Source organism: Trachemys scripta, chromosome 8 (genome assembly GCF_013100865.1).
Source record: "Trachemys scripta elegans isolate TJP31775 chromosome 8, CAS_Tse_1.0, whole genome shotgun sequence".
NCBI lineage: Eukaryota > Metazoa > Chordata > Testudines > Emydidae > Trachemys > Trachemys scripta.
Genome location: NC_048305.1, coordinates 78,449,307 through 78,458,164, shown reverse-complemented (window position 1 = coordinate 78,458,164; position 8,858 = coordinate 78,449,307).

Here is an 8,858-nt window from a genome sequence, read left to right as displayed (position 1 = left end):
AATCCACATGCAAGTGGTGAAGCCTTTGCTTTGATGTGCTAAATTGGAGGAGGACTAATGGAGCTATGAATATACAATGGCACATATTTAAGTAGTATTCTTGCTTTAGGTAAAATACTTTCTTGAAACCGGAGGCATTTCAAACAATAAAATGGGCTTTAATGGGGATGCTAGGTGTGGATAGAAGGCTCCTGGAAACACTTAGATTTGTCCTTATGTGAGAAATAACTTGTGCTATTTTTTTTTCCTCTTAAGGAGGTTTACAAGGAAAACATGTACTTGTTCACCTTTTATCACATGTGTTTACTACACTGATTCTGTGAAATATATGCTGTTTGGTGTTTCTGAAAAGCTATACAACTACAGTGCCATTTAGTAAGAGCTCCCACACTTTCAAAGATGAATGCTATTTTAAAAAAATGAAATATTACTAATCTGAAATCAGTGAACTGAAAATGTTCTGTTTATATTGCATAAATGTCTCAATCATATAAATTGTCTCTCTTATTAATGAAACAATTTTGTAAAAAGATTGCTCCCTAAAAAGGTTTAATGTTTTTACCTATCCAGCTGTCTAGTTATGAGATTTACTCATCCCAGCAGGCACTGGGACATTAAGCCTTTCCAAACCAAATTCTGTTTGCCACAAGATACTGTCTTTCCAGTCTTTCATGATTTATCTTTAAATATTTAAACAGGTTATGCAATATCTTATGAAATATAAAATGAGGCTGTCGCACCAGAATGAAGCCTCTGAAATTAAGTCACATATTAAGAATATTAACCACATTGAGTTTCTCCTGTTTGCCTTATTAACACTGATAAAATTTGCATCAACTAATTTTTGGTTAAATACTAAAAAAAAAAAAAAAAAAAATTGTAAATGCCAATATAGTATGAGTTCATATCCCTCACTATTATGATTAAAAAAATTAGTTTCAAATTATATTAAGCTCTCTGCTGTCCAAGAGTTATGTATCAGAGTTTGGCAAACAGCCATATGCCAGTATTCCAAACAGCTCTATTAAGAAGAGGGAGGTGGAAAAGAGAGAGAAAAGTCAATGGATGCTGAAATCTTTAATTTTAAGTACTTAATGCAACACTAAAGCAGGTATCTCTAAGTGGTTGTGTTCTTGGTCTGACGGTGGTACGAGAAACTATAAAACATGAAGTAGTAGATAGCCATTGCTACTGCTTGTTGCTTTGGTTCCAGGTGTATGTCTATTGTCAGTCCAGCTAAGCCACAGAAAAGCTTATTGCAATTAAATAGCAATTTGTTTCCATGAAACTGCAATTAAAGTATTACTGAGCAGCCATTTTAGATTGGCAGTGCTTCGAATGCATGTTAAACAGTGAGCAGCTCTCATTTTATCTCTGTAGAGTCTGAGCTCTGAATAACAGTGAAGTATAACATGCTCACCTGTGTCCCTTGTCAAGTTAAAAGAATCTGAGTCCTCACTGAAGCACTCTGATCTCATTGTGAACATGCTGAGAGCAATGACAAGTCAGGGCTGATCTTCGTAAGTTGAACTTGCGACTTACAGTACCTAAAGTTTATTACGATGTTCGGTTCTTGTATAAGCAAGGATGTGTACATTTCCTACAGCAAATGTTTTCAACTGCAGATTGATTCTGTTGCGAATGGACTGCAAGTTGGGGGGAGGGTCAAGCCAATAATGTACTACAGGTCCTGACTTGTTAGAGCTGTGTAAACAGGGCTACTGTATCTCCATAATTGCAACTAATAAAAGGCTAGAACAAAATGCAAATTGATTGTGTTATAAGTTGTTTTAATGAACCCAGAAATTTATCTAGAATGGTCATTATTTGCACCTGTTGCAAATCTAGAATGGTCACATTATTTGTAACAGGCAAGGCTGATTTAAGTGACTAAGATATCATCTTTCTTGTCCAGACCCTCCGTTCTCTTGCTAGCATTAAACTGTAGTGTTCCCAGGAAACCACGCAGTCAGATTATCAAAACCTATTGGCAAAGGTACTAAATTCGGGGCTCTATCTACCAGTAGGTGGACTTTAAAAATGAGATGCAAAGTTTCTGGTACAAATTAAAAATCTTTTTGTAAGAACTCCAAAGTGGAATTGACTTTATAGCTATTAATTACATTTCAGAACCATCACTACATTGGTTCCTGTGCTAGTGGCAATGACGTCACAACTGCTATGTGCATCAGATGAGAGCCATTTTATGCTAAGCCACATTTTTTTGCTGTCTCAAAAATGTTCCTTGTGGGGTTGAAATTTAGGCCTTGATCCTACATTGTGATCCACATGGGCAGATTAGTGCACCCAGGCAGGCCGCCACTGAAACTAATATGACTCTGTGTGAGCACAGCAATCCACCTGCATGGACCACAAGGCAGTTCTACAGTCTTAGCCTCTGCCCAGCAGTGAATTCTTGGAAGACATTAAAAAAACTGGTTGAACTGAGTAATAAGTACTGAGTATTTTTTTCCCACGTGTATATCTTAGGTTAGTTTTTAAACATTAGTTTTATCATTAACTAAGTTCTTAGATGTGCCTTTGAACTACGAGAGGCAATGTGGGCTAGTGGACATAGGGTCCAAGATTGGCATTCAGCACATGTACCGTCTAGTTCCATCACAGCCACTGACCTGCTGTGGGTATGTCTACACTGCATCTAGGTGCAAGCTGCCAGCCCATGTTTGAGCTAGCCCCCTAAAAAATCGCAGCCCAGCTGTTGAGGTGCTGCTGGCAGCTTGGGCTCTGAAGCCCCGCCTGGCTCTGAGCTCTGGTTTCTACCCTGAGTCTCTGCCAGAGCTGCACTGGCCACAGTGCTATTTTGAGCATGCTAGCGTGAGCCCAGCTAGTGCAGGTCTGTCTACCCAGGCTGGGAGGCTCACTCTTAGCTGCAGTGTAGACATACCCTGTGTGACCTTGGCCTAATTGTTACACCTTTCTGTGCCCCTGTTTCCGCTTCTAACCTTTATATGTGTCTGTACAGCATCTAGCTCAACCAGGCCCTGAGCTCAGTTGGGGCCTGTAAGTGTTACTGTAATACAAATAATAATCTGAAGAAATCTGGTGATTGGAAAATGCTGTATAAGCCATGCCCAATACCTGTTCATTTTTTCTGTTACTGAGACTCCACTAAGGAACCAATCTTTGCAATACTTTAAAAGATGCGAGTTGTCCTGTCAATGGGTTGACTCATGTGAGACAAGTTACTCCAGTGGTTAAATCTCTGCGCGATGTCTCAAATGAGCTCAGCTACCATTTAAGCATCAGAATTAGTGGTGAGATTTTCTAAAGTGCTCAGTACATTGGGTGCTGAGTTGTTTTGAAAAAGCTGGTTATATAGGTAACCAGGGCAGTGGCTGGGTGCTGAGCATGTCTGGAAATCTGACATTTAAGTTCTTTTGACATCCACCTGTTCAAAGACTGGTCTGTCTGGCCCTGACGCCATTTTCAAGTATTTATAACCTTATTTATCTGAGAACCAAATTGCTTACCACATGTCAGGCACTTGTCCTCATTGAGGAATGAGTTCACCGCGAGTTTGAAAAGTCACAACAACCTTTTCTGAGTTATCTAAAAGTGCAAAAAAAAGTATCTTTTACTTTTTGTATGAGACACTTTTGCCCACCACCCACTTAACTCAAAAAATGGTTCACGTTGTTTTGTGGAAACATTCCTTCACAATGTAACATGAGGCTTGATACTAAATGTGAGAAATGTTCAGCCCCGAAGGAACAGTTTTGAGACAGTTATCAAGGAGTGAAAATAGAGTGGCGAATGGAATAGCTCTGTCAAGAGTGGGGCCCCAAGCCTGCAAATCTGTCCACAAGTAATGGTCAGTAGTGCCAGTGAATTAAATGGCCACTACTCACCTAAGTAAAAAGTTACTCGTGTGCGTAGGAATGCAGGATAAGGCCTGATGTCTACAGAAGATGTAATGCCTTGCACCCTGGCAGCCTAATAATGAAGGCCCAATCCTATCTGTGCTGTGCCTGCCCTCTGCTGCGAAGGAAGAGGAGGATGCTCAGAAACTCACAGCAGGCACTCAGGACTGTGCAGGATTGGGTTCAAAGCATACAGCCCAGATGCCTCAGGCGCAGAGGTAGCTAATGATTGTTTCTAATTTTGTTTAAATACCTTTTAAATTACATTTTGAAATATATTTTTGTCTCTTTGGGGATCTTATAAGAAAGCTTTTTGCTAAAAACTTTTGCAGTTTACCTTCATATCTCATGATGATCATCAGCTACACTGAACTCATGCCAGTTGTTTTGCTGAACTAAATTGAGACAGCAGGTCTCATACTCAGTCTTGAAAGACAAGAGATTGCCCTGTGTTTTAAGGAATCTTGATTGCTTAAGGAAAAAATAAATGAACAAGATTGATATTAACTTTACACCCATCTTCAGTTTCTTTGAGAAACAGTGGATAAATGTCCATTAGATAAATGCATTAAAAAAAAAACACCACCAGCCTGCAACTAATAGTAAATGGAGTGTTTCGTTGTCTTAATGTGCTGTAAAACACTCCACTGTTATTGAAAACAAAGGGACACTGAGGAATGAGGTTAAATTTAAAAAAAAAAATCTTTAAAAAATAAATCATAGACACACTGAAGTCCAACTATCCCAAAGGAAAGAACTGAGAGCCATCACACATGTACAACGAACTGTCCACGTAGGCAATTATATAAGCAGTATTGTACTGTAATACAAACTACTAAAAGACTTCAGGTTCTTACAATAAAGAATATCCTCCAAGTTACTCAACTTAATATATCAAAGCAGTTTTTGACCCTACAGCAATCATTCTGAAGGTGTAGCTGGTATATTTGTGCTTATGTCGTATTTTAAAATGATTATTCTTGCTTCATCAGTCAGTCTTTTAAGATGGCTTGAAAAAAAACATATTACAAATGAGCTACTATTCTTATTTGTTGTTTTAAGAAGGATAGGCACTGAAGTATTCAAATGGAACAGATTATACCTTTAATTACATCCAAACAGGATGCGGAGCTGATTTTTCTATTTTCCATTTAATTGCTATAGTTCAAAAAGATATTGAAAAATGTTAGATGAATTAGCTAACCATAGCCTTATGGTGGTGTGTTTACTGAAGATACTAGTACAACAACAAAAATCTCCAGCAAACCAAAAATGAATTTTAAGGGAAAAATTCTGCTCTCTTTTAAAAACATGTTTCACTAAAACATCATTTTTGACCAGAATATTGTTAGAAAGAGTAAGTTATAAGTGGGCTTTATTCCCTGCATGAAGCCTTAGCAACTACTGTATTCATTGTTTGTACCGCACCCAGCAGGTTAGGGCTCAGAGCCTGATTGGGACCTCTATGAGCTACTGTAATGGGGAGCAAAGCCATGTTAGTTCTCAAAACTGATAAAAAATGTGTGTGTTGTTTCATGGACACTTTTGCAGCCCTACAGCCTCTTTTTAGGATGTGCTTGAACTCGTATGCTCCTACATACAGAATAATGAAAGCAACCACAATTTCTCTCTTCTTAAACTAAATATATTGCCATTTTGTTTGCATGTGCATGTAAATAGATCATTCACCATAGATATTTAGAATATGTGCTACGCCATTACAGCCAGCGATAAATCCTACATGCTTACTGTATGTGTTATTTGCTGCAACATTAAGCTCAGTAAGAATTTTATATGTATTGTGTACCAAAACTAAATATAGCGCAGAATTGATGCACAGCTGTAAACAAAAGCATAACTTCCCTAGTCAACACAGTGACGTTGGCAGCTTGTGTGGCAATGCGTTTGTAAACAGCTGACGATATACCACAATTACATTTTTTGTAATGATGTTTTTAAAAAGCGTTCTTTAATGGCTGTACAGTAGGACGCACTACTATGGGAAAGAGGCAGAATGGGGTATGTTGTGCCCTTGCTGGAAATTGCCCTTGTACAGCAGTTTTCCAGCAGTGCCATGGATTCAGATGGCAATGACACAGGCTCACCCCATTTAAATGGTATTTTGTGGATTCTCTTATTTCATTACTTTCGATAGGGCTAAGTCTGTGCTACCCATTCGTCGTGCTGATACTGTCCATAGTAAAACTCAAAGCTGATGCAAGACCATGACACCAGTAGGTTTTAGCCATTGAGATGTTGGCAGGTCTGAAAAGGGGATATGTTACAGCCTTGCCAACACTTCACAGGTAATGTGGGGAGATCCGGTGTGTAATTAAAATAGCAGGAGCATGAGTAGGATACAACTTTTATTGAAGTGCAGGGAAAAGACACATTGGGCCAGATGTATTAATCCTGTAATAACTTGAAATATAATCAGTACATTGCTGCAGGGATGGGGTGGTAGGAAGGGAGGCATCAGGTTTAAGTTTACAGGCTTTCCCAGTTCATTAAAAAGTGAATCAATCAGGCAGACAAACAAGCTTGATTTCCAAAGGGCCAGGAATTCTAAAAGGGGTTTTGGATGTTCTAAACCTTGCAGATGGTCCTGTCTTCACCTGGAGGGTGGTGTAACTCAGCAGCCATCTATTTGTGTAGGTGATTGTTTCACCCTGCTGGAGCTACTAAAATACAAAGCGAGAGAAAGTGATTCTGGCTAGATTTTGAACACTGAAAAGGTAGGCAGAGGAGGTGCTGAGGGCCATATATAGGTAATACAAATACACGTTTTTAAAAAAAGTTTTGTTTTATGTTTTTTAGAGTGGTGATTTTGCCAGGAGGCAGATGGGCAGAATGACTCTGCCTACAGGACCACTGACATGGTAATTAGCTCATTACTGTTAATTTTTGCTAGTCTGGACAGATGAGCGACATATTTTCAAAATGGAAAAAAAACTAAAAAATTGGAAATAATATATCTGGAGCTGGCAGTTCCTGAGTCCCTTTGATGAATATGGTGCTTGTATACAGAACAAGGAACATCCTCAGACGGTTAGTTTACTCGCACCCGCAGGCATTCAGAGGTTTAGGACAGCATGCCCTAATATTTAAATAGGATTCATTACTTTTTAATTACTGCTCAGTACAGTCCATAAAGTATACAATAGGACTCAGTCAGAACCCATATTTATTCAAAATGTTGTGCTATGATTGCTCTACAGTAGATGGAGGGTTGTTTAATCAATGGGTTGAAGTGCCCATGCGAAATAATATTACAGAGTTGCAATCACACAGCCAACTAGGAGCACTGATATAAAATTATTTCCTCCTGTCTACATTGATATGACTATATTATAACCATGAGTAAGGTCTGATGTTCATATTTAAAGTGGACGAAAGCTGGGCAATTTCAGCCTAAAACTTAGAAGCTGGTGATTTCAATGTGATCTGACATTCTTTAGCCGGGCATTAGATCCTTTCTGGATATTCTTTCCATAATGAGAGTCTAAATATTCCTCAGCCCTCTTTAACTACTGATAAAGTACTGCACAGCATATTATTGTGCTCACTGGGGACCAGATTCTGCCACCATTATACATGTTGAGGAGTGGTAGTAGTACCTTATGCTGTGAGTTGTCCCATTGAATTCAGTAGGTTTACTCATGGGGTAAGGTACTATTCAAAGAGAATAAGGGCAGCAGAGTTGGGCCCTATCTTTTCTGATGTGCTTGCTCTTTAAAAAAGTGTTTAAATCTACCAAAATGTTTATAACAACTTCAGCCATAAAGAAGAAAATACAGTATTATTTTTTAGCATTTCTTTTCCATTTTCTTTAAGGCAAAACTTTGGCTAGAACATATGTTAATCCCACTCGCTCATATTACTTTGGACTAGCAAAAGCCATTTTGGAATATACTTATCCAGCTCCATGAACTCCTTTGGTAGAAGATGTGCATTATATACCCATCTATACACAAAAAGTACATTAAACTGCTATTAGAGAGTCTGTTTAAACTCTAATAAACAAACAAAATCTCCACAGAAATTAAGGCTGAAATTTAATCTGGTTGACTCCAATTCTTTTTCCTGTGTTCTGTAGGGTTTTCCAACCAATATCCTATCGGCTGCAATTTGTGGCCACAAGCTAGTAGACAGGATGTTTTGCTTTTGCTTTTGAATTTCTTGGCTTGTGTTGATTTCAGCTAGAGCCTTAAACTTACTGTTTTTCTGTTTGTAAACTTCCTATTCTTTTTTTTTTTTTTAAATGTCACTTTACCCCACCCCTCTAGGTCCTGGCTACTCTGGGGAAATTTTTCTAACTGGTTTTAAAACTGGTTCAGCTAACACTTTAAAACCAGTGAGAGCTGTAGCATTGGCCTGGTTTGGGGCAGTTTAATGTGGCCTGATCTGTTTGTGCTGAATCAGTTCCAGTACAGTAAAAATGGGGCTGGCTGCCTTAAGCCACAGAAAACCAGCTATACATATGGCTCTGGCTGCTTTATATATATGCTTCAGTATAGCTGAACCTGTTTTAAATCCAGTTTGAAAAATGTCCCTAGTGCGGACCCTTAGTGGCTAGAGACATCTTTATACTCATAAATACACCCACACTGTTCATATATAGATATTCACATATTTAACATGCCTTTAGCTGACAGCCAGGAGAATGCCAGGGGGCCATAGTCTCTTATGTTTCCATGAGCCAGAGCTTTCACTAGCCACCAGGGAGGAAATGAGCCCCCAGCTCTGTGGTGGACTCTGTTCTTCCCTTCCCCTGCTCTTGTGGAAGCCCGTCTTTGGGTACTCTGGAGGGCCAGAGCTCTATGACAGTTAAGGCTAGTAGTAGGATAGCTGGCGCTGGGGAGCAGCTGCAATCCACAGCTTGCTCTCCTGCAGATTTCCAATCGGATAATGCCCTCCAAGGAGCATTAACTTCTACTGGGCCCTTTTATGATAGCTACTGCACAGCTGTGGGAGAAG